Source organism: Crinia signifera, chromosome 2, assembly GCF_055691185.1.
Source record: "Crinia signifera chromosome 2, ASM5569118v1, whole genome shotgun sequence".
Taxonomy (NCBI): domain Eukaryota; kingdom Metazoa; phylum Chordata; class Amphibia; order Anura; family Myobatrachidae; genus Crinia; species Crinia signifera.
The window spans coordinates 383178731-383204681 of NC_139218.1; the positions used below are offsets into that span (position 1 = coordinate 383178731).

Consider the following 25951-nt stretch of genomic DNA (forward strand, 5'->3'; position numbering starts at 1 on the left):
CCCACCCCAACAAGATAAACTTAATAGAGGGATTATTTATCATTTCAGAAGCTTATTAGTGTATTCTATGCTTTGGTAACCAGTTTATTTAAAAAAATATCGAAACATCGGTTGACATCGGGTTCACAGTACCAATGTTTAAAAACATCATTTGACCGATGTTTTCGTTCGATGTCCCATCCCTAGCAAAAGCCACACTCTCACTTACTCACATGAGGAAGGGTCAGGGTGCCGGGAGCCGCGTCGCGTGGTGCTGCAGTGGTGGAGCCTAGAGGTGACCGTGCACAGCGTGAGCGCACATGAGGTGCCACAGGGCTGAGGGCAGGGCAGGGCACTGGGCAGGGGCCAGGGCAGTAGAACGAAGAAGCAGCCTGCAGCAGCCCGTCTTCTGACACCACCTTGGTCACGTTGCCGACAGGACTGCGCCCGCCCTGCACAGGATTACTGGGAGAGTGGGAGGGGTCGCGGTCACGCGGCGGCCGCGCTATCCAATGGCGGGGAGGCGGCCACTGCGTAACAGCGTCTCCTCCCATACTCCAAGTCCCAGTAATGCTGTGCGGTGCGGTAGCTGTTGGGTTTCGGCGGCACCCGGGCACCGCACACCACACATACTGTGACACTGTCTTGTTGTTGCGGCCGGACTCCGGAGGGGGGGGGGGTGTTGGAAGGCTTTGGGCCCTTAACGCTGTGGGGCCCTAGGGCAACTGCCCATAAAGCCCATGCGTTAAGACGGCCCTGGGGTGGGGGAGGGGTGCCCACAAATTTCGGGAGGGGGGGTCGCGGGTGGGGTGCCCGCGATTTTCGGGAGGAGTGCCCGCGAATTTCAGGATGGGTTGTCGTGGGTGGGGGGAGGGGTGCCCGCGGATTTCAGGAGGGGGGGGGGCGCGGGTGGGGGGAGGGGTGCCCGCCAATTTCGGGAGGGGGGGTCACGGGTGGGGGGAGGGGTGCCCACGAAAGGGAGTCTCTCTCTCTGCGATCTATCTCTCTCTGCGATCCCTCTCTCTCTCTCTCTCTCTGCGATCCCTCTCTCTCTCTGCGATCCCTCTCTCTCTCTCTCTGCGATCCCTCTCTCTCTCTCTCTGCGATCCCTCTCTCTCTCTCTCTGCGATCCCTCTCTCTCTCTGCGATCCCTCTCTCTCTCTCTCTGCGATCCCTCTCTCTCTCTCTCTCTCTGCGATCCCTCTCTCTCTCTGCGATCCCTCTCTCTCTCTCTCTGCGATCCCTCTCTCTCTCTCTCTGCGATCCCCCTCTCTCTCTCTCTCTCTCTCTGCGATCCCTCTCTCTCTTTCTCTCTGCGATCCCCCTCTCTCTCTCTCTCTGCGATCCCTCTCTCTCTATCTCTCTGCGATCCCTCTCTCTCTCTCTCTGCGATCCCCCTCTCTCTCTCTCTCTCTGCGATCCCTCTCTCTCTCTCTCTGCGATCCCTCTCTCTCTCTCTCTGCGATCCCTCTCTCTCTCTCTCTGCGATCCCTCTCTCTCTCTCTCTCTGCGATCCCTCTCTCTCTCTCTGCGATCCCTTTCTATCTCTCTTTGCGATCTCTATCTCAATTACACTAGATCTCACACTCACATATATTTCTACTTCTAATGGGGCGCAGCCCCTCACGACGGTGGGAAGAGCGCCCGGAGGGCGCGATGAATCACCTAGTATAGATTGTAAGCTCCACTGGGGCAGGGACTGATGTGAATGTTCAACTCCTCTCTGTAAAGTGCTGCGGAATATGAGTGCGCTATATAAGAAACGGTTAATAAATAAAATAAATAAATAATACACTACGGGAGTGATTCTGGTTGGTTTGCAAAATGGTTCTTCTTTAATGGACAAAACCATGCTACACTGCAGGTGGGGCAGATGTAACAGGTGTAGAGAGAGTCACATTTGGGTGTGTTCAAACTGATATCTAAATTGCAGTGTAAGAATAAAGCAGCCAGTGTTTACTCTGCACAGAAACAAAATAACTCAACCCCAATGTAACTCTCTCTGCACATGTTACACCTGCCCACCTGCAGTGCAGCATGGTTTTGTCCACTAAAGAAGGAGTTTGCTGTTTCGAACCAACCAGAATCACCCCCTATAATAGGATTTATAGTCTATAGACACTTAGTTGGTTATTCATTTATGTACTCTGCAATTGGCGCTGCGGATCCCTTGGGGCGCCATATAAAGGATGATTATAATGGTTACTGGAAGTTTTTGGTGGTTGCCGCGCTTGTAGGTATATAGAGCAGCTCCAATAAGTCTTAGAAGGAATAGGGTATTTTTGAGGAGCGCTAATATTAATAAATTTGAGGAGCGCTAATATTAATAGATTTGAGGAGCGCTAATATTAATAAATTATCCACAAAACCAGTGACTGAATTTAAATCAAATCAAACAAACAAAACTTTCAAAATTCAAGAACATCTATCATGCAATACTGAAGGAGTTATATACTTGCTGGAGTGCCAATGTGGACTTCAATACATTGGTCAAACAAAAAGAAAAGTGAAAGTCAGATTTGCGGAGCACATCTATAATATCTTAAAGGGACTGACAACCCATAGTGTCTCCAATCACTTTTTAGAAAAACATAATAGAGATCCTACTGGCTTAAAGTGCATAGCCATACAAAAAATCAATCACAACTGGAGAGGAGGCGATTTTATAAAGGAATTGAGAAAAGCTGAAACCAAATGGATTTTTAATATGAAAACCTTAGACCCATTAGGCTTAAATATCGAAATAGAATTAAATGCCTTTTTATAAACTGGCCTTGAGAAAGCTGCGTAGAGCAGTGAAACATGTGTTGGTTAGATCTAGACTGAAATGTCAGTAAGCAGAAATATCTTTCAAATGTGTTTAGTTATTTAGAATTTCCCTATGTGTTACACTGATTACTAAGGATTATCATGCTATGTTCCTGATATGAGCAGCAGAGGGCACCCTTGCCTGCAAAAGTATTCAAACTTGTACTAAGCAAGGTTTTTCCCAGATCTGCTCATATAATAATTGATAGGTGGCAGCAATAGAGGCAACTATTGCCAGAATTGTTAAGACCACCCAGTCCCCAATTTAGGTGACTGTATCCAATTATCAATATTTGAACATAGCAATCAGCAATCCTTTTTCCTGAATACAAAATACTGATCAGGAAGCAACTTAATGTTATGCTCTCTTTTTGTAAATAACAGACAGTATCCCAGCTGACCTAATATCTAATTAGGTATACAGCCGGAACTGTCTGCATCATATCTGTTAAATACCTACCTGACAACCACGGTACCAATTATAGGTGACTGTGTCTGTCTGGGAATATTTTTTGAACATAGCATAGGGGACCAATATACATCTACCCCTGGGCCTCATGCATTTAAAGTGCCCATGACTCTTTAGCGGATTAGCTGAGAGTCAACCAAAGTATCAGTGACCCAATAGTAAAAACACATTTTGGGTACCAAACACAAGAATTTTTATTGTCAGAGGTATTTATAAAATAACAACATCCTCTAGACAATAAATAAATTATTTTCTCCACACATTGAAAATCTGCTTAATAAATAAAACTGACATTCTCCAGTCAAGATCTTTTTAGGATCACTTTTTCCTCAATTCTTTATCACCTAAACACCATCTGTGTGTATATGTTTGTGCGTATGATTTTAACCTCTTTAAATTCACTGCGGCTTCCCACCATGTTATATAATGGGACCTTTTAACAATATAACTCATTAAAAGTTAAATTTTATGTGATTAATTTTTTTGTCCAAGTGCGTTCCCTAAACAACAGTCCTTTTTTCTTCCTGTTTATTGCCTAACTATCACTGTTTGGGAACTGCACCCCCGCGAACCGATCCAATGTGGGGATTTGATCTGCGGATCATATACATCTAAATTCTCTTAGAGTGCAGACATACCACCAGCTCCACAAAGGAGCAAACCCGTATCCATATTTTTATAAATGGTACCTGCTTTATATTAACTTACTTATTTATATTATAATAATCTTTGAATTATGTTAGTTGCACCCAATATAAAAATATCAAGTAATATTTTTAAGCCCCCTTTTTAACTCTGAACAAAAGAAAGGATTCAGCAAGACATGCGTTTCCCACCTTTTTTACCCAATTTCCGGAATGTCACTTCCATTTTTCAATAAAGTTTTTTCCCAATAAATAGCCACAATGCTGGCAAAGCAAACTATCCTTGACAAAGTGCGCATGCCGCATGAAACGCGTTGGACCAGATAGAAGACAAGAAGATCTCCCGGCAAGCCGTCTCCCTGCACCCGCTTTCAGCCCTCTCTGCGGCCGCCGAACAACTTCCGGCCACTTCCGGTTCCATCGGGATAGACGGAGCATCAGCGTAGCGGCTGCCGCACATCAGTGTGGTTCAGCCGGTTTCTGCGCTTGGAAGCCCTCTCATCTAACATCATCCCAAAGGAAGCCTAACACACCCAGAGGAGGAAACATCAGCACAAGTAGGGTAAGCTAGGGTCAGACGCACCGGAACGATCTTCACTCCCTTACAAAAAAACCAACCTTTTCAAAAAAGGGTGTAAACATTACAAACTAACTTTTCAATCCTTACAGGTACCATTCAATTAATTTTTCATTTATAATATTTACATTGCCATTATTTAAATTTATTTCTATTTTTTAATTTATTAATATTAGCGCTCCTCAAAAATACCCTATAATGGTTACTAGCCTCAGCTTCACTGCATCTGCGGCCTGATTCTGATCTGCTCAGTGAGCTGCAACGCTCGCAGCTTACTGAGCAGTCGTGGCGCCACCTCGCTGAATCCTCACCCCCCCCACCGCCGTATCCCAGTGAAGACTGACTTATATTTGCGGGCAGTGGGATGAAGACAGGGCGTCATGTGGCGTCAGGCGCCCACCCCGACACATTTTGTACTGCCCGCATTTGCATTAGAACACCCAGAGTTTTCATGGGGTTGCCCATAAAACAATGGGTGTCCCACGCCACCGTCCCCATCCGGCCAGGTCCCACCCCCGTCCGGTCTCCCTTCGTGTGCGAGCGCCATTCCAACTGTGCAGGTCGGCGAAGGCACCTGCACAGAAGCCCTGCACATACGCATATGACAATACATGTGGGGGACTGATGGAACCAGAATCAGGCCCCTGGTGTGTGTACAGCTGCTCTCAGTCTAGGCTCTATGGGCCAGTTGTATCAAGCTTCAAAAGTGATAAAATGAAGAGTGATAAACAGCCAACCAATCAGCTCCTACCTGCCATGTTACAAGCTGGGTTTGAAAAATGACAGGTTGGAGATGATTGGCTGGCTGTTTATCATTCTCCACTTTATCACTTTTTAAAGCTTCATACATCTGGCCCTATATTACAAGAGCATGAAATATTATACTGGTACCAGCACAGTAATAAGACAGGCAACATAATGCTGGAAACTACAAATCCCGTGATGCAATGCGGCTGAGCCCCTCCCCCCTCCCTCCCCTGTGCACTGGGGCAGCAGCTGGAGCAGCAGGCAGTAGCAGAGTTTCAGTGTCTGCACACAGGGAGCACCCGGGATCCTGCACCCACAGTGACAGGTAGGAAGCACTGCCCTCTCTCTGTGCCAGCTCTGGGAGCCTGGGGGGAATTACCAGCATTATATATATATATATATATATATATATATATATATATATATATATATATATATAGCATCTGGTTTATGCATGTCTTAGTAGTATGCATCCCTATACACCTCTATATACAGTGCTGCAGTCTGAGATCTCACCCCCTGTGCACCAACCTTTATGGGTATAGGGCATGCCATGGTCTCTCCCTGCAGCTGAGATGGGGGCTGCACCCAGGGGCAGCCCCATATAACCCAGTGTTTGCTGTGCTGCTGCACTTGGTCCCTGCACATGGTTCCTATTAGCAGGCTGTGTGCAGTTACTGCTGCATTCCTCAGTGTGTGTTATACTATACAGGGAACAGAGTTATTTACTGACTTATATTTCATTGCGACTAAAAAGTTTCCCATGTGTTGCAGGCAGAGTAGCTGCATTCTTGTGAGTCCACAACACTGCGCTAGTCTCTTATTTGTATGAACTATTTATTCTTATTAATATTCTTATTCTCTTATCTATTAACTTCTTATTAAGAAATCATTATTATTATTTTTAATGATTTAAATGTAGATTATTCCCACGCCGTGACATGTCCCAGGATAATGTTTGACAACAACGTATGATTAGCCTGAGGTGAGTGTGGGTATGCTGGGTGTTGTAGTCCGCCAGTATCTGCGTGGCCTTAGTCTGACTGGAACGATCCTTTTGAACACTTGGATCTAATAGGTAGAAATAGGTAGGGTTGGACATCAGAAGCCCACCATCAAATCTTACGATGCGTTTGTCACTGACCATCACATCAAAATAATTCGATAGAAAATACATATGACTGGCGAATGTGCAAAAAAAAAAAATCGCTTTTTACGCATGCGCAACCATTTTCAGTGCAGAGGCACTGTAGCGGGGCTGCCTGTGCGGCGAGACCATCGGAACACCATAGAATGTTTACCGTTCGATGGCGGCTAATTTCGCAATACCGCCATCGAATGGTAAAACTACTACCATCGAAAAACAAAAACATTGATGGTAGTGAAACATCGTGATGCGATGTCCTTCCCTAGAAATAGTAATTGATTCACACGGATAGGTGTTATTTAGGTACTTATGTATTAGCAGGGCGCCCGGCTACGCTACGCTGACAATGTAGTTTTGGCTACGTTCTCAGCACAGCCATTGCCGGGTGCGCTGCTAGTATGTGGGGACTTACGTGCCGGCGACTTGAAGGACGGGCGGCAGGGGCTTCAGCGGGGGCTGGGCGGAGGGGGGAGATACAGGCGGCAGTGCTGCGACGTGTCCTGGGGCGGCAGCAATAGACGTCATTTAGCGTAGTCACCGCTGGGGGAGCATCACATGGTTTCCCTGCTCCCCCAGCGGCTCTACGCTAATTGCGTACACTGCGCCCGCCGGTATGAATGCCATGGCGACCGGGACTGCGGGGAGCCGAGTGCCGGAGGCGCTGGGGACATCGTTGAGGGCTAAGTATGATGCACTACACACACAACACCCACTAACACAATGATATACCCACTATCCACGTCATACCCCCATTATCCACGTGGGCGTGGAGTTAATTTTATAAAGTGTGGCGAGCCCCGCGAGGGGACACATATCCGCGTCCCCTCCCAGGTCTCGCCACGCTTCGGGCTTGGTGACTCGCTGCGCTCGCCACACTTTATAAAATGAACTCCACGCTCACCTGGATAATGGGGGTATGACATGGATCGTGGGGATATGTATTCGCACAGCTCCAGTTACGTAATTTACATAATTTGCATAAGTTACGCAGTTTACGTAGCCAGCATAGTGGTGTATTGGTATTCTCAATACAGCACTATGCAAACTACGTAATGCTGCTAATACATAAGTACCATTTAGCACCTTCTAGAACAGGCATGTCCAACGTTGGCCCTCCAGATGTTGTGAAACTACACATCCCAGCATGCTTTGCCAAATTTTTGCTATTAGAAAATGCTAAAACTATTGCAAAGCATGATGGGATGTGTAGTTTCACAACATCTGGAGGGCCAACGTTGGAATCTAGAAGATAATAGAATCTAATTGGTTGCCCATAGCAACATCTCATTCAAATAGAATAAACCCCAATGTTGGCTTATACAGGCTGAAGTAGTGTTGCTTATTGAAAGGATTTAGTAAATGGGGGTTATAAGGGGTGTCAGGGTGTCACTGGGGACCAGTACTAGCGCTGTCGTGTGCGACTGCACGTAAGGGAATCGGATAAACCACAGAGCTGCCAGTGGCCGAGTCTTCTGTCACCCCCCAGTGTGCTGCCCGCTGTCAGGAGACAGACTGCTCGCTGTATAGGAAGCAGTCTGCACGTTGGTAGGGTGTGTGTCGGAGATAAGCCTCATGGGTTCTGATAACGTGTATCATGGTTTCTGAGCAGGTTTACAGGGCTGGGTTTGTTTAATCGATGTTTGTAATGTTGACATGATTATCATGTGAGCATTCATTATGTCATGCTAAGTACACCTTGGGTGGTATTCAATTGTTAAATTGCATCCAATCTCCTGTCTGAAGGCCCCCATACACTGAGCCGATTTGGTCCGATTCCGACGGATCGGGCTGTGAAATCGGACCAAATGGGCTGTGTGTGACACGCCGTGGTGGGTAGCGGGGTCCGCGGCTTGGAGCTTGTAGCAGCATTTTGCCGTGCGGTGGAAAGGAATGCGGCTGCTGAATATTTTGAAATGACTGGCCGGACGTTGATTGGCTGAGAGAATTTTCTCAGCCAAACAGATGGGAGGCCGCTGATTGGCTGAGAGAATTCTCTCAGCCAATCAGTGTCTGACCAGTCATATTAAATATTCAGCAGCCCTATCCTGGCCCGACGCCCAGCAAAATGCCGATTCAAGGCAGCTCCCAACCGCCACCTCTGCTCAGATGGACCCCGCTGCCTGCCACAACCAGCTGGCCGAAACCTGCTGCCTGCCCGCCGCAGCAGCTCCCCGGGATTACATGCAATAAATCGCATGTGATTTATTGCATGCGTTACCTCGGTAACTGCCCGCCGGAGAGACGCCACCCTCTCCGGTGGCTGGATCTCCTATGATACATCCCATTGTCGACATAATGCTTGTGTCGACCTTCTGACCGTGTCAATCTTAGCCATGTCGACCGGTTTCACGTGTCGGCCTAATCTATGACAAAGTCGACCCTATGACTCATACCCGTGTTTGTTGGGCTGTGTATGAGCGGAGGGTGGAGGAATGCCGGCAGAGAATTACAGAGCTTTAGACAGATGCATTATTCTGCACTCTCCAGAGACCTTGGGTTGGATTCTCTTTTCTCTTCCATCTTATTTGGGAGATGCGGCCAAGTCCTTGTCTCCCTCCGGCCCATTTGGCAGGTTTGATGCAAGGACCCGGCCCAAAAGAGCAAACATTCCCATCTTGCAGCAAAAAGCTAAAATGTTTACCCAGCGCTCCGCCGCCGCCCTGTGTGTTCCGTGCTGCTAATCCGCACATTGTCCCGCTGTTTGGAGAGTTGGGCTCCATCCTCCCTCTCCGTACAGGTGACTGTACCTGGCCTGTCAGCGCAGGCAGCCCAGCCGCAGCGTGTGCTTTGGGGACGTTTATGCACGAAATCCAAAAATTGAGGCAAAGCAGAACTGTGGGGTAGATGCACGAAGCCGTGATAAGGGAGGAGAAGTGGCCCATGGCAACCAATCAGCACTGAAGTAACATCTGTAATTTGCATATTATTAAAATATACTGAGCAGCTCTGCCCAGCTTCAACCACACAAATGTTTGCTTGGAGGGACATTATACACCTTTTCTACACCCCCCCCCCCCCCTTAGGAGTCGAAAAATCGCTGCTCAGCGGGTAGCTGCGCATAACTGTCACAGTTTCCAGGTCACCCAGTGGATGTAACTGTCACAATTTCCAGAGTACCGACCATGTAGACTTCACCAACTGCCACATTTTCCAGAGCACAATGGTGATGCATTATAAATGGCAGACAGACGTTTTGGCACATATCTTTGAAACAATGCAACCATTTACAACTCCTCTGCTACAAGCTTTAATTTCCAGACCCAGACCCAGATCTAATAGTGGCCTAATAGAAAATAAATCTCACCGTGTGTATGGACCATTAGGCAAATTCCTCATAGAAATATGTCACTATAGATGGGTATATTCCAAGCTGCCGTATTGCTTGGTTTCTGTGACCTGTAGGTCATTGGCTGTGTTCGGTCGGGGGACTCTATCCTGTCCCCTGCCTTGATAAATGACATTTGGAGCGGGATGTTGTTTACATTATAAGTATTATTCACCAGCAGCGAAGTGTCGGCTTCCTGTTACAGGGACGATTTTTCTAAACATTCATTAAATCGGTAGTAAACTGAAAATAAGTCAGCGATGTGCGTATTTGTGTATTTACAGCACAACACTGTTGCCGTGGGCAGCCACATACAGGAAGTGTCTTATGAGGATCACAAGGGCCAGGCGTGGCCATCTCATAACCTATTTATAGGGCATTTATGACTTATGTCCAAAATCATACATTTTCTATTGCTGCATTAAACCAATTATTACAGCAACAAAAAATCATGCAGGGCAGCTGACCAAAGCTGAGCTCCCCGGCTATGCCGGACGGACAGTCCAGGCCCCCTCTGACTTTGCTGGGTACACAATAGACAATATTTCTAATGATTTTACTGATTCTGACAGGTCGGAATGACAACATCTAAATATCGTCCAGTGCGTGTGTGCACTCTAGGTCGTTGACGATACAAACTCCCGCCCGTCACCAACAACTTCCTCTGTCGGCCTTGACAGGACACAATGCTAGCTTCCACACCCCCTTCCCCTGCCGATGCTTGTCAGAGCCTGCATTGTATTTCCAATCTCCCGGATTCTTAAGATTCTGCCTGGGGGGCCACAGTTTGTGGTAATCGCTTTGATTTACTGAAACTATTCAGGAATCGCTGCTGACGACCTCATATTATCCCACCTTGTGGAACCCCTGTCAGGAAAGACAGCACCACATGATCACAGTGTATTATCTTTTCTGTGCTGGTGTGCACTCACCCATAGAGCGCTGCTGCTAGTGAGCTGTGACTTGGGGTAAGAATTTTTACTAGTAATCTTTCTTTGGTGAAACGCATTTGTTTAAATTGAGTATTTGGTGTCTGTAATGATTTTTTTGAGACTGTCCCGCTGTCTCTCCTGTGGGACACAGTATCCAGCAGCAGGGGAGGGGGTGGAGTATTGTTGGGAAACCCCTGTTACTTGCTGCTCTGCTTAGCAGAGCAATGGTGAATAGATGCTGGACTCATATATGCACAGTGTCTATTCACAGATGGCAGAATGATTGGGGGCATGCCAGCATATCCTAGAGCTCTGGGAATGAAGATGCGATGCATTGCTTATGGTTGCAGCCTGCTTGCAAAGTCACACCCCTTTTGCTGAGGCCACACCCCAAGTGAACGCCTTGGGGTGTGGCCTCCTGAGGCACCTCCTGAGATGCACGTCAGCCTTTACATGCAGAACTACTCCCTGCTCCTAAACCCAGTTCCTCTATCACAAATGGCAGCTCTTACCAGGACCACTGTCCTTTGCCATTTGAATAACATTTCCAAGTACATACTGGCATAGTAGCGCTGGTTTGTACCCATTTAGCAGTACCTAGACTCTCCCATAATTCACCTGGGGGTCGAGCTTTTAGCCGTGCGGCTCTCACTTTATGGAACTCACTTCCCCGCACAGTTCAAGAGACCCGCACTCTAGAATCATTCAAAAACAGACTCAAGACTTTCCTGTTTACTCAAGCATTTCCTTAAATCTCTTATGCGGGGTACACACCAGGACGACCCGCTCACGATGCACATCGTGAGCGGGTCGTCAGTGTCTCGTCCGACCCGCTCACGGTGACGCGGGGGGGCACGATCCGATCCGATGGCGACCCACACCCGGCTGTATGGTCGTCATTGAGATCCTACCTGCAGCAGGTAGGATCTCAATAACGACCGACCGACCCGCGGGACCGCGCATCGGATCGGTATCGGTCCACACCAGGTCAGAAAAGGGCCCAATCAGCACACAATCTACATCCAATTGATCAGAATTGGATCTAGATTGTGGGGATCGGGCCCTAGTCGTTCTGGTGTGTACCCAGCATTAGCATAGCAAAGCTTTTCTGTACTTCATTGTTCCTGTACTGTATTACATTCATTCTATCTGTTAAGTGCCTTGAGTCCTACTGGAGAAAGAGCCCTATATAATTAAAGTTATTATTACAGAACGTGTCAGGATGTATCACATGGCAGATGGGATGCTTAGCACATCCCGTCCTATCTCTCTCTCCCAAGATTTGGTACAGCTACCCCGTAGCCTGCTTGGTGGTGATAACATTGTTTTATTTATTTATTTTTAATTAATGAAGGTAATTTACTAACATTTTGCCAGTCAGTAGAATACCGCAGCAACACAACATTAGCGGCTTCCATTAGTCTGAGTTACCCTGAACTGCTCCCGGGGGAAGGCAGGATCTCTGCTGGTTGCTGCACATTAGCGTAAGGTCATAGATCTCAGTACCATGTTTGCAGTGTTACTTTGGGTCTGATTCAGAGGCCACAAACTTGAGACTGTTCATTAATTTTCCTTCGCCCGGCGGACAGCTTTAAGCAGTGAACGACCGCTGTTTGGCGAGCAGCCCTGAATCGGGCACTTTGCGTGTTGCTCTCCTGGGCCACAACATCATCGTGCTCCGAGACGTAGAGCAAGCCCAGGGTAAGCTACAGAAAGCCTTCCCTGACCAGGGGTAGCCGTACCTCCTACTCCTTCCTCATGGGTTAAAATCTGTGCCCCTGGCAAGTGCCATCCTGGCCAGCTGTTAGTTACGTAATTACGGTCAGTGTGTTTGGTAATGGTGGCTTTTGTCCTTGTTTTCCCCTGTTAAAGAGAGGGCCGGACGCGGTCCCGACAGTCGGGATCCCGAATGTCAAATCTCTGACAGACTGGTGCCCGATGGCCACCCACTATTCTCCCTCATGGGGGTTCACGGCCCCCATAGAGGGAGAATAGAATAGGTGGCTCGCGTAGCGAGCCACCATGCCCGCAAGGGGCTTTGTTACGCTCACCATGCTGTCTGACGTTCGGGATAATGACTGTCAGGATCCCGACTGTAGGTACCCTATACCACACCCGTAAAAGCATATTTTTATACAATATGTGGGTTAAGGGGTTTTTAAAATGTTTTTATTGTTTTTTTGTCTTTTGAAATAAAGCTGTTTTTTTTTTTTTTGCCTTCCTCTTGTTGATCAGTGCATCGGGCATGGTCATGCAAGGAGAATGCAGGGCAGTCTACCGGCAGTGGCAACCCTGGATGGGATATGCCGACGGTTAAGACTGACCCCGGCGTCCCAATACGGGGAATGCCGACAGGTATACCCTCCTTGACAGTGGTCTAGCTCTCTCTGCTAGTGTCTGAAACTAACCCACCTTTGCAGCATGCCCATTACCCCACCTTTCTCCGCAGCCTAACCCTAAGATCCCCCCCCCACCAGTGCCTGAACCAGACCGACTTCCACAGATGCATGCTAGCCCTCCCTGCATACTTACCAATCTGAATGCCGACTGTCGATATTTCCATGTCGGCATCCTGATCCTTTTTTTTTTAAGACGGCATCCCTCCCTCCAATGCTTATCAAAGTTTGGAGAGAGCTAAAGTACCAGCCAATCTGCTCCTAACTGCCACGTTACAGGATTAGTTTTAAAACTGACAGGAGTTGATCGGTACTTTATCACTCCGATATTTCTCCCCAAGCTTTGATACATCTTCCCCTAACTTTAGTGTTTTCTCGCACCGAATGAGGCCCGTTACTCACGTGTGATCTCCCGTCATCTATTATGCCGCTGACACTGAGCAATTAGCATCTGCTGTTCTGTTCGGGGACGTCGGATTCGCGCTCCTCCTCGCGTCAGCAGCAGGCTTGGTTCCGTTCCCAGGAAAACACATTTAGCTGGGCTGTAAATGAATGTGTGCACTTAGCGTGCATTAGTGGAAGTGGTTGGGCCAAGAGGTCTCCGCTGAGAAGAAGCAATTTGAGGTCGGACTTGCAGCCACAGTATTGGAAACATTTAATGAGGACGAGATCTTGGCGATCATCTACCTTCTGCCTGATGGAAATGACGGGCAGTGGTGTGCAATGCTGGGTACACTGCAACGTAGGTCATCAACGCGGGCATGAGTACCGGGCCTCAGGCATGGCATGGGTGGTCTGTTCTGGGGGGTTATCAAATTACATGTTCTGTGACTGCAAACATCTGTATTTTCCAGATATTCCCTTTGTTTTCCTCTGTTCCAATACTACTGTTCCAGAAAAGGGGCGCGGTATCGCTCACAATGTATGTCTAGCGCCTCGTTCCGCCTTACGTTTCCCAACGGAGTCCATAGAGTTGGTATAGTCCTGAAAAAGTCCAAAAATTTGGAAAAACTCGTGTTCACCTTTTTCATGTGTCGATCTCAGTGGATCTTTTGATGTTGACCTTTTAACGGTCAACGTAGACGATGTCTGTCCACATCCGGGTACCGTGATTTAGATCGATGTATTCCTGGGGCTTATGGACGGTTTGTACCTTGTGGTGACCCCTCTGTATTTGCTCTTGTGGAGTCTTCTCTGTATGGTAGACTTGGCTAATGATATCCCTACCCCTGCAGAGCGTTCTTCACTTGATTGGATGCGGTGATGGGGTTTTTTCTTTACCATGGAAAAAATCCGTTGATCATCCACCGCCGTTGTCTTCCTTGGCCGCCCAAACTTTTTCAAATCCCAATGCCCTAGAGCAGGTATATCCAAACGATGGCCCTCCAGCTGTTGTGAAACTACAAGTCCCATCATGCCTTGCCACAGTTTTGCTATTAGGGAATGTTAAAACTGTGGCAAGGGATGCTGGGATGTGTAGTTTCACAACAGCTGGAGGGCCACAGTTTGGACATGCCTGCCCTAGAGTATCAGGATATTGTATCCTAGAAAATGATAGAAGCGGATTGGTTGCTATGGGCAAAATCACCACTTTTTGATTTGCATAGGTTTCAAATCATAGCGGACAGTCTGCAGATGAAAACAGTGTCCACTGGGCGCAGTGGCGATCTGAGGGCGCATCAGGTGGTGCCTTGTGTCTTTGCATCGCATCGCTGGGTCACACCGCTGACCGTTTACTCGGATTCAGTGGCATTTGTGTGAACGTCTCCGTACATTGATATTTGCCTTATGCCAAAGTCTCTTAATGAATACATTTTATTTTTATGGGTTTTAAGTTAATCACAGTAAGTATTTTTATAATCCGAGTGGGAATAATTTATTGATGAGATGCCTCCATTATGATAGGATATCCTGTAACCCTATTTCATAGGGTGATAACTGCGGGGACAGAATGCAGTAACCGGCTTCAGCCAACAGCTAACCACAGTGAAGTAAAGATAACAACATACTGTAGATAATTTAGCCAGCGATGATGGCACGGCTGGGTCTGTGAACTTAACACTTGAATTCATCTCATAGAGGTGAGGAGCAGCTTTTAGTCTTGTATTATCATCTATCTATATATGTCTAGTGTCCGTTTGTGTCTCTCCGAAACACTGCCATCTGTTGGCAGCCAGTGAAACTACATCTCTTTCTGTCTCACGCAGGGGCAATAACAAGGTAGCAGACTAGCTTTCGAAGCATTTGCTTTGAGCGGGCTTACTAGTTAGTATAAGTGGCTGGTGGCCAGCCTTACAGGCGATACGGTTAGGTGCAGACAATTACAATGTCAATTTCATTGAGCGATAATTGATGTTAAATCATACCTCCCAACTGTCCCATCTTTCGTGAGACCATCCATATTTTTGGGATAGACGGCCGGCAGTGTCCTGCGGCGGGGGGGGGCAGTTGGGAGCCCCCCAGCCACAGCGTCTATTCAGCCGAGCAAAGGGCGAAAAACAGGGACATGGTCAGACGGCGCCACCATTTGCATAAGCCATTTGTGTCAACATTTATGGCTTATAAATGGCTCATTAACAGGCCACCAACCACCCGGGTACCGTTTTGTGTGAAATTGTAATTTGCAGGCAGGAATATTTCTGCGTCACACGATTTACAGCCAGTTATAAACTGCAGGAACTGGTTTGCCCCAAAATCATAGACTTATTTGCCCCTGTACATGGCAATAAATGCCCCGTCCCAGCTCTTGTGCCCACCCCATGCCCACCTTGGCTCCCCGGCTTTGTGTTTTGCAGCAATCCAGTAGTTCTGCTTTACGACGCTGGATCTCTTGATGGAGTTGACTCTTTAGGTGTACTGTAAATAGGAAACGCTAATGAACGATACGTAATTGTCCGGAAGTTTCCATTATCTGCAGGTAACGGGATAGGCAATTACCCTCCTCTACCTCCCGGGATACGTCTCTGTTTGGAAAACTGGCTCCCTGGTGGGTTATATTGATGGATCGCTCTATATGTGGAATATACTGGAAAGGCCAGAAATCCATAGAAACAGGCGACACGTGTCTTGGCGCCCTGGGCATTCCTCTAAAATAAGCGTGCGGTAAAATCCAGCGAACGTTAGTGTTCAGTGTTGGCGGAAATGCAAGCTGTCATGTCAGATACTCTGTTGGAGATATATACCAGCCAATCCGCTTCTCCCTTATTTTTAAATTACAGCCTCCAACATGGCAGTTAGGAGCTGATTGGCTGGAACGTTATCTCTCTCTGAGATTTGATATATCTCCAACAGAGTATCTGACATGGCAGCTTGCATTTTTAATTGCATTATGATACCCCTTGCTCTTATAGTTGCTGGTAAAGGGGGTGTGAGGGTGCTTCTGGGGGGGCTCCTGTACGCAGGATGTGCTCCTTGCTGTATGTGTTATTAGAATGTTGCTGGTTTGGATAGAAGTGCTGCATTGATTCAGGGGACGTGTGAAGCCATTTAGGGATTACATGGCTGTGGGAATGGTCTGGTGATAATGCAGAGATCAGGTCACCGGCTGAAAGGTCTTCTGGAGGATTAAGATAAACATAATGTTTAAAGGCTCTTAGGATATAGGAATCAGTAGTTGGCTTAAGCTCTGTTTTTTTTTTTTGTTTTTTTTTTTAACACACTAGTTCACATATTGCTCCTGTGGTACAGGATACAAGTTGGCATTCTAGGGAGGGAGCTCTAGCAAGCCTGCGTTCTAGGGAGGGAGCTCTAGCAAGCCTGCGTTCTAGGGAGGGAGCTCTAGCAAGCCTGCGTTCTAGGGAGGGAGCTCTAGCAAGCCTGCGTTCTAGGGAGGGAGCTCTAGCAAGCCTGCGTTCTAGGGAGGGAGCTCTAGCAAGCCTGCGTTCTAGGGAGGGAGCTCTAGCAAGCCTGCGTTCTAGGGAGGGAGCTCTAGCAAGTCTGCGTTCTAGGGAGGGAGCTCTAGCAAGCCTGCGTTCTAGGGAGGGAGCTCTAGCAAGCCTGCGTTCTAGGGAGGGAGCTCTAGCAAGTCTGCGTTCTAGGGAGGGAGCTCTAGCAAGCCTGCGTTCTAGGGAGGGAGCTCTAGCAAGCCTGCGTTCTAGGTAGGGAGCTATAGCAAGCCTGCGTTCTAGGTAGGGCGGTATAGCAAGCCTGCGTTCTAGGGAGGGAGATATAGCAAGCCTGCGTTCTAGGTAGGGAGCTATAGCAAGCCTGCGTTCTAGGGGGAGCTCTAGCAAGCCTGCGTTCTAGGGAAGGAGGTATAGCAAGCCTGCGTTCTAGGGAGGGAGCTCTAGCAAGCCTGCGTTCTAGGTAGGGCGGTATAGCAAGCCTGCGTTCTAGGTAGGGCGGTATAGCAAGCCTGCGTTCTAGGGAGGGAGGTCTCGCAAGCCTGCGTTCTAGGGAGGGAGCTCTAGCAAGCCTGCGTTCTAGGTAGGGCGGTATAGCAAGCCTGCGTTCTAGGGAGGGAGGTCTCGCAAGCCTGCGTTCTAGGGAGGGAGGTCTCGCAAGCCTGCGTTCTAGGGAGGGAGGTCTAGCAAGCCTGCGTTCTAGGGAGGGAGGTCTAGCAAGCCTGCGTTCTAGGGAGGGAGGTCTAGCAAGCCTGCGTTCTAGGGAGGGAGGTCTAGCAAGCCTGCGTTCTAGGGAGGGAGGTCTCGCAAGCCTGCGTTCTAGGGAGGGAGGTCTCGCAAGCCTGCGTTCTAGGGAGGGAGGTCTCGCAAGCCTGCGTTCTAGGGAGGGAGGTCTCGCAAGCCTGCGTTCTAGGGAGGGAGGTCTCGCAAGCCTGCGTTCTAGGGAGGGAGGTCTCGCAAGCCTGCGTTCTAGGGAGGGAGGTCTCGCAAGCCTGCGTTCTAGGGAGGGAGGTCTCGCAAGCCTGCGTTCTAGTACCACTTCTCATTTCATATGCTGTTTGTAATTCTCATTACATGGTCAAAGTCTGTTTCGATGAGTAGTCTGATACTTTTTTTTTTTTTCTATTCTCCGTATTTTGTCCTTATTTACCCACAGAGCCCATATGTAGGATGCATGGTAATGCCCAGTAATACCATGTATCCCATTCTATATTCAGGACCTTGGAACTACAGTATAGTCACCCAGCTCTGTCCGGTGGTTGCATGGCCGGCCCCTTGGTGATGAAGCCGTTGACAAATGACAAATTTGCAAAAATGTCATTATCGCCAGTCGATCAGCCCTCCATAAACAATCGCCGCCATATCTGTGCCTGTTGGATAAACCACTTGCAGAACAGGGTGAGCAGGAGGTCAGGGAACCGCAAAACATAAATTGTTTATCGTTCATTGTGTACTTTTATATTACTAATGTCTTTAGGGTCAGGCCGGGGACAACCAAGCCTGGGCAGCCCATGAACAGAACATCTGTATATTCCAGATCGCTACAGCCTACTCCCAGTAATGTCACCGGTCAGCTCTTCCACTGTCCATACGGTTGTTTTGGTGCAATGATATACAGGATGATTTATCAAGCATTGAAAAGAGTGGACCCGTGGTGAAGTTGCCTATAGCAACCAGTCTCCCTTGAGATAACCATTTTAAAGTGCATACTAGGGAATGATAGAAGCTGATTAGTAGCTATGGGAAACTCTTACACCGGTAAAAGTGATTTATGTGGCTCTTTTCAGGGAAACGCTGTAGACCGTGTAACATTGCATATTAAGTTATTAAATAGTTGTCCTTTTTGTATCTTGATAAAACATGGGCGCAGGGTATACGCAGCCTCCGTCCCGGAACTGGAAAAGCCACCTGGAGGGTTGCTACCAAAAACGTGAGAATCCCGGAAATCCGGGAGAGGTGGCAACCCTAATCCATAACCCATCACATCACATGTGTAGTCAGCAGGCAGCATATACATGGCAGCATTGTGGGGGCACAGAGTGATGGGAGGAGTCTGATATACCATAACCCATCACATCACACATGTAGTCAGCAGACAGCACATACATGGCAGCATTGTGGTGGCACAGAGTGATGGGAGGAGTCTTATATACCATAACCCCTCACATCACATGTGTAGTCAGCAGGCAGCACATACATGGCAGCATTGTGGTGGCACAGAGTGATGGGAGGAGTCTAATATACCATAACCCCTCACATCACATGTGTAGTCAGCAGACAGCACATACATGGTAGCAATGTGGAGGCACACAGTGATGGGAGGAGTCTGATATACCATAACCCATCACATCATACGTGTAGTCAGAAGACAGCACATACATGGCAGCATTGTGTTGAGTGATGGGAGGAGTCTAATATTGGTGAAACCGAGATCACCTCCACCGACCAAACGCGCTGCCTCGGTGTCATCATTGACTCCTCCCTCTTTCACCCCCCACATTCGTGCCCTCTCACAGTCTTGCCGCTTTCACCTCTGCAATATCTCGCGCATCAGACCATTCCTCTCCACTGACGCGACCAAAATTCTCATTCACTCTTGTCATCTCCCGCCTTGACTACTGCAACATCCTTCTCTCCGGGCTACCTCTCGCCCGCCTCGCCCCTCTCCAATCCATTCTTAATGCCACTGGTAGGCTCATCTTCCTCTCCCGCCGCTCTACCTCCGCCTCCCCCCTCTGTCTATCTCTTCACTGGCTCCCCATTCCTTTCCGAGTTCTCTTTAAACTCCTCACCACCACCTACAAGGCTCTCTCCTCCTCCATTGCTCCTTACCTCTCTTCACTGATCTCTATCCACACTCCCTCCCGTCCTCTTCGGTCAGGCGGAGGTCGGCGCCTGACCTCTCACCTAATCACCTCCTCCCACTCCCGTGTCCAAGACTTCTCTCGTGCTGACCCCCTGCACTGGAACAACCTCCCGCCACCCATCAGGCTTTCTGATTCCCTTACCTCTTTTAAGCGCTCCCTCAAAACCCACTTCTTCCGACTAGCCTATCCCTCCTCCTCCTCCTCCTCCTCCTCCTCCTCACCTCTTTTGCTCCTCCTATCCTGCCTACCCTACCCCTTTATCTGTTCCCATCCGTTCCTACTTATCTTATTGTTTTTCGTTCGTCCACCCACCTCCTTTTAGTCTGTTAACTGTTAATGAGTAGGGCCCTTCTTCCTCACTTACTCACCCTACCTCCTTACCTCACCAGTGCTCCTGCCCTGTTCTTCCCTTCCTCTACTTCTTCATCTTCAGTCTCCTCGACAATTTCGACACCTACTTCAGAACTGATGCTGATTTTAGTTCTACCAGCTATACCCCTATTTATGCTGTATTTTATAACGTGTAGTCAGCAGACAGCATGTACATGGCAGCATTGTGGATGCACAGACTGATGGCAGGAGTCTAATATACCATAACCCATCACATGTGTAGTCAGCAGACAGCACATACATGGAAGCATTGTGGGGGCACAGATTGATGGGAGGAGTCTGATATACCATAACACATCACATGTGTAGCATACCCTCCAACATCTGAAGGGCAGAAATCGGTACACATTTAGAAAGGGGTGTGGCCACATGTTAATGTGGGCGTGGTCATGGGTAAATGGGGGCGTGGTCATGCCTCCTTTCAAAATGTGTACTGGTCTTTTTTTTTTTTTTTATAAGGGGATACTTTTAACTTTAGGAGCACTTTAAGTGCGGTTGGGGCAAATTCCTTTAATGTGATGTGCTGCAGCTCAGTCTTATGACGTGATGGCTGCTGGCATATTAAATAATGAGTTTATTTTCAAAGTTCTGCCTACAATAACTTATGAATAATCTTTTTTTTTTTTACATTTTAGATGTAAAAAAAAAAAATATTCATAATATTGTAGGCAGAAGATTGAAAATAAACTCATTATTTAATATGTCAGCAGCCATCACATGTCATAAGACTGAGCTGCAGCACATCACAAGAATGAAGAAGAGATTTATTTAAAAAAAAAGTTTAACCTATGTGCTCCAGAGTCCAGCCTCTGGTCGCCGCTGGCTGCACCTGATGACCCGTTCCCGCGGCCACACTGTATTCCACGCTGTGTGCAGTCAGTAACAGTGAGATAGCTGAAGCAGCTGCCAACTATCTCTTCGTGCCCGGAGTCCTGTGTCCTGTCCCCTGTGTGTGCGACGCGTCATGATGTTATGACGCGCCGCGGCCACACGCTGGTCCGGGAGTCCTCAGCCTAATGCAGCTATCTCTGCTGCACTTCACGCGCCCGGAGTCCTATGTCCCCTGTAAACATCATGACATCATGACTCGCCGCACATGCTGGTCCGGGAGTCGGGACCCGCAATGCACCCTTGGGAACGGCCAGGTGCTTGGCAAGCCTAGGTGAGTCTGGTGCTTGGCGCACCACTGACAGCCTGGGGGAGTCGGCTAAGGGCACAAAAACTGGTACATTCGGTACAGGTTTTATTTGCCGGTACAGACCGTTAAAAAACGGTACTGTACCGGCAAATCCGGTACAGTTGGAGGGTATGGTGTAGTCAGCAGACAGCACATACATGGCAGCATTGTGGGGGCACAGAGTGATGGGAGGAGTCTAATATACCATAACCCATCACATCACATGTGTAGTCAGCAGACAGCACATACATGGCAGCATTGTGGAGGCACAGAGTGATGGGAGGAGTCTAATATACCTTAACCCATCACATGTGTAGTCAGCAGACAGCACATACATGGAAGCATTGTGGAGGCACAGAGTGATGTGAGGAGTCTAAAATAACAGACCGACAATTCAACAGATGTTTGACTCCATGAGGGCGGGATGCTCTAACCTAGAAATGTGGTAAAAACTATGTTATCAGGGTTTTTACTGCATTTTTATATTTTCTAACCCCCTTCCGCAGTGTCAGCGCTGCGGAGGGAATCCCCAGCAAAAGCTGGCGATTCCCTGCAGAAGCCTATGGGCTTCTTACCACAGCACTGTGTGAGGGATCCGTCACGGTTCCCTCCCAGCATGCCTTGCGGCCGGCTCCGGAGAGCTGTCCCTTGCGTTAATCAGGGCTGTGGAGTCGGTAGATAAATGTTCCGACCCCGACTCCGACTCCTCGTACTTCTGATGCCGACTACTGGACTCCGACTCCTCTGTATTAATATGCGAATGTATTTCATACATTCCTTGAAGGAAAGAAAGGCAACATACATATTATTACTACAGAAACTAGAGGCTGGGAAGCCAACAGTCTACTGTATTGAACAGTTAAGCAAAGGACAAACACAATGAAAACAAAGTTTTATTAATTTTTTTATTAATTAATTAAATGGCTGGATAGTAGCAGTAGGCATAAACATCAGGAACAGGAACTTTACCAGTTCAAAGATAAAAAACCACATTATTTAGTTGTTTTGGGAACAAAAACAATAGGAAAGGTTCAGAAGTGTGGACCATGAGTTCCGCATGCTTTGTGACGACAACAAAAATCAACGAGCCACAATCTCCGCTGGTTTGCTTGCTCGTCACTGTTCAATTCATGGACACAAGGAACGATTTCTTTACCGACTCGTTACTGGCGACGAAAAATGGTGCCTGTACATCAATATGAACCAGAGTAAGGAATGGCTTAGCCAAGGTAAACAAACGACCCCGCGCTTGAAACAAGATCTTCATCCGCGTAAAAAGATGTTGTGCATGGTGGGAGAGCTTGGTTGAATGAATTTTTCGAGTCTACACCAGGTGATTTCTACAAACGAGGTATTGAAAACCTTATTGAACGTTGGAAATAAGTTGTAATCTACAAGGGAGAATACATTTATAAGTATTGGTGCTCCTAATTGTGCGTTTCGTGCCATATAGTGAAGCACATGAAAAGCATGCTTTTTCACGGTCACTTAACGTGTTCGTTTAGCGGTTACGTGAGGCACTGCATGCATTGGTCTTTATTCTTACAGCAGAGAAGTTATTAATTATAATTGTCGGAGTCGGTGCATTGTTTGCCGACTCCGACTCCAGGTACTCGAAATTGCCTCCGACTCCAACTCCGACTCCACAGCCCTGGCGTTAATGATCACATATGTTAGAGCATATGTGATCATTAGGAATGTGAAGCCCGGGCGGAGGGGGGCTGCTGATGTTAGAACATCCCACCCACAATCACTGACTGAGAGTAGAAAATGATCAGCCTGATGATCAGCAACATGGAGTCGTGACCCCCATGCTGAGAAGTTCGGGACCCACTTTGCGGTCAGGACCCACAGTTTGAGAACCGATGGTCTAATCGATATGACTTTATTTGTCTAGATCGCTCAGAAATGCCCCTACATCGCTCCGTGTGTAGAGGCGATAGCAATGCACGACCCCGCGTGTCGCTGTCTCCGATATCACCGGGCATGGCCAGTGGTTTTACCGCAGAACAATGGCCCTGACGGATCGCTCAGCACACAGCGCTGGAACATCTCTGTGCAGCACTGAGCGTTCTAGCACCACTCATCCCTCAGCAAAATCTCCCCGTGTGTAGGCCCCATAAGATGCACCGAAAGTGCTACTTACTAACCAGACATTTTTACAGGCAGCCCTATCGGATATCTGTGGATACAAACGTTTCCTTGCTTCGGAAAATACATAAACTTGTTTTGCAGCTGCGTGCTCAGGTGTCGACATTGACACCCAATAAATCTATAAAACACATGTGAGACCATTTGATTTGTTTCAACATGCTTTTTTTTTAATTATATGCCCTTGTCCGTGACCATAATTAATTATTATATTGTGCTTTCTAATCCGTAACATTTGGTCACAAGTTGATAAAAATGTTTTATTATAAGCACAATCTGATCCCTGTCAACGCCGATATTGGTGTCAGCAAAGTGCCGGCATACACACTTGTCGATGTCATCGTTAACCAGGCCCTCCCCCATCTGTGCATGAAGGACGAGAGGGGGTTGTTAGCAGTGGGCGGGAGCATGTATAGCTAACGATATTGCGTGTACACACTAGAGATAGTAAAAGATGTCGCTCAGAATGTGTTATCTGACGTTCTCATCTAAATCCATCCAGCGGAAGGCCCTGAACATGGCCATCGTGTGCCGGCATACACCTCTCTGGGCAGTATTCATTGCTCCCGATTCACCGTTTTTTTTCAGCAAATTGGGCTGTTTTCACTCCTTGCGGTAAATCTTTTTCACTGAAAATCTGATTCACCCTATTCAATGTTCACTGTTCGCCTAAAGTGAATTTCAATGGGGTTTTCACCTCGTCTCGCCGAGAGTGTATTCAATGCTAGGATGGAGAACTGCTTTCTCCATGATTTTCGCCATGATTCACCATTTTGCATTTGACATCTTTTTAGGGTGAACTGGATTCTGATCTTTTAAAATATTTTTTTTGCCTTTGGTGTCAAAAAATCTGTAATTTTATTCTGAGAAGGGGCTTGCTATTTTTTTTACACATGACGTCAGCAGGGGGAGCTGCTCATTAAATATTCACTGCACACTGGTCCCACTCATTACATATGCACGAGCGGGACCAGCACTGAGGCTCACTCCACCTCGTCCTCTGCCTTCTCCCCCACAGTGTCCGGCCATCTCCCTGCCTTGCACACCCCCCCCCCCCCCCCCACGGCTCCCTGTGGCATTCGCCGGGGGGGGGGGGGGGGGTGTTAAAATCGCCGTCAGGGGCAGTGAGCCCCTGCGGTGTTGAATAGGGTGAGCGGGAGGGCTGGCAGCGAATGCTCCAGCCCTCCGGAACCTGGCGACTGTGCAAATCCGATACAGGAAAAATGTCATAGAATACCTGCCATTGTGTGGCCGGCTCCCAGATCTCATCACAATTTTTTTTTCTTAATCCCACCCCCTTTATGTTATGCGTATTTGCCATATATTGTTTCCCTGACCCACTTTGTGCAGTGACCAGACCCATTTTTGGGCCCCCGGGACCCCCATGTGGTCAAACCTAATCTGGACCCCCAGTAAAGCCACCCGAATGCATACCAGACAAATAACAGACGACAAATATGTGAGCGACTATTAGCGCCAGGGGAAGTAGGAGTTGATTCCACTGCCTTTGTTTGTTTTTATTAAAGAGAATCGTAAAAAAAAAAAAAAAAATCATCTCCGTTTCTGGAACTTTGGATGGCTCAGACCCCCCTTTGTCTCCGGATGCATTGGAGCTGATGGCAGCACCACACAGGTGTGCACTCTCTCTGCACCTGGTTACACAGGTGCACCTGTAATTGGTGGATAATGGTGCCAGCGATGGGATTTGGCAGTGCGCTCTGCGCAGTGATTTCTAGGAGACCTCATACACTGACATGTAATGTAGTTTCCTAGGCAGAGAATCCCTGGCTAATAACTGATAGTAGACAAGTCAGCAGCTCTGTCATTATCTGCTGTACTTACATTACACTGTGATTCAGCGGCTGGGGTTTTACAGCTGTAATTGCTGTGTATCTGGCATGCAGACAGCTACCTCCCCCATACCGACTGCAGACCTCAGCTCCCAGTGCCAGACTGGTATAACTGGTTCCTTCTGTGTGCTGATGAGAAATGATATACTGCGTACTGGTGGGTGGTGTAGTATCAGGTGTCTAAAGGTGGCCATACACACGCAGATTTATCTTCAGATCTGGCTGGTTGGAACAAAAACATGGTTATGGATGAGAGCAAATGACAGTTGACCATTTGCTTGGAAATGCTGGAAAACCGACAAACTGTCACTCATCCATAACCATGTTTTTGTTCCAACCAGCCAGATCTGAAGATAAATCTTACTAGTGTATGGGCACCTTAATAGTCCATATACTGGCTATATTGTGTGCTCTAATATCCAATGACTGTGTGTGTGTGTGTGTGTGTATATATATATATATATATATATATATATATATATATATATATATATATATATATATATATATACATGTGTGTGTATGTGTGTGTGTATATATATATATATATATATATATATATATATATATATACATGTGTGTGTATGTATGTGTATATATATATATATATCACACACAATGGTTATGTTGGGCGGTGTAGTGTATGATGG

At 47.6% G+C, this 25951-nt stretch overlaps 1 protein-coding gene across 1 annotated transcript in view; it reads left to right on the plus strand.

The window, feature by feature from the left end:
• The first annotated feature begins 5436 nt into the window (after positions 1-5436).
• CAPN5 (calpain 5) overlaps positions 5437-25951 on the plus strand; it is an 87775-nt gene continuing 67260 nt past the window's right edge. The window contains exon 1 of the mRNA XM_083170189.1: positions 5437-5549. The gene's annotated coding sequence lies outside the window, so the exon portion shown is untranslated. The remainder of the gene's footprint in view (positions 5550-25951) is intronic.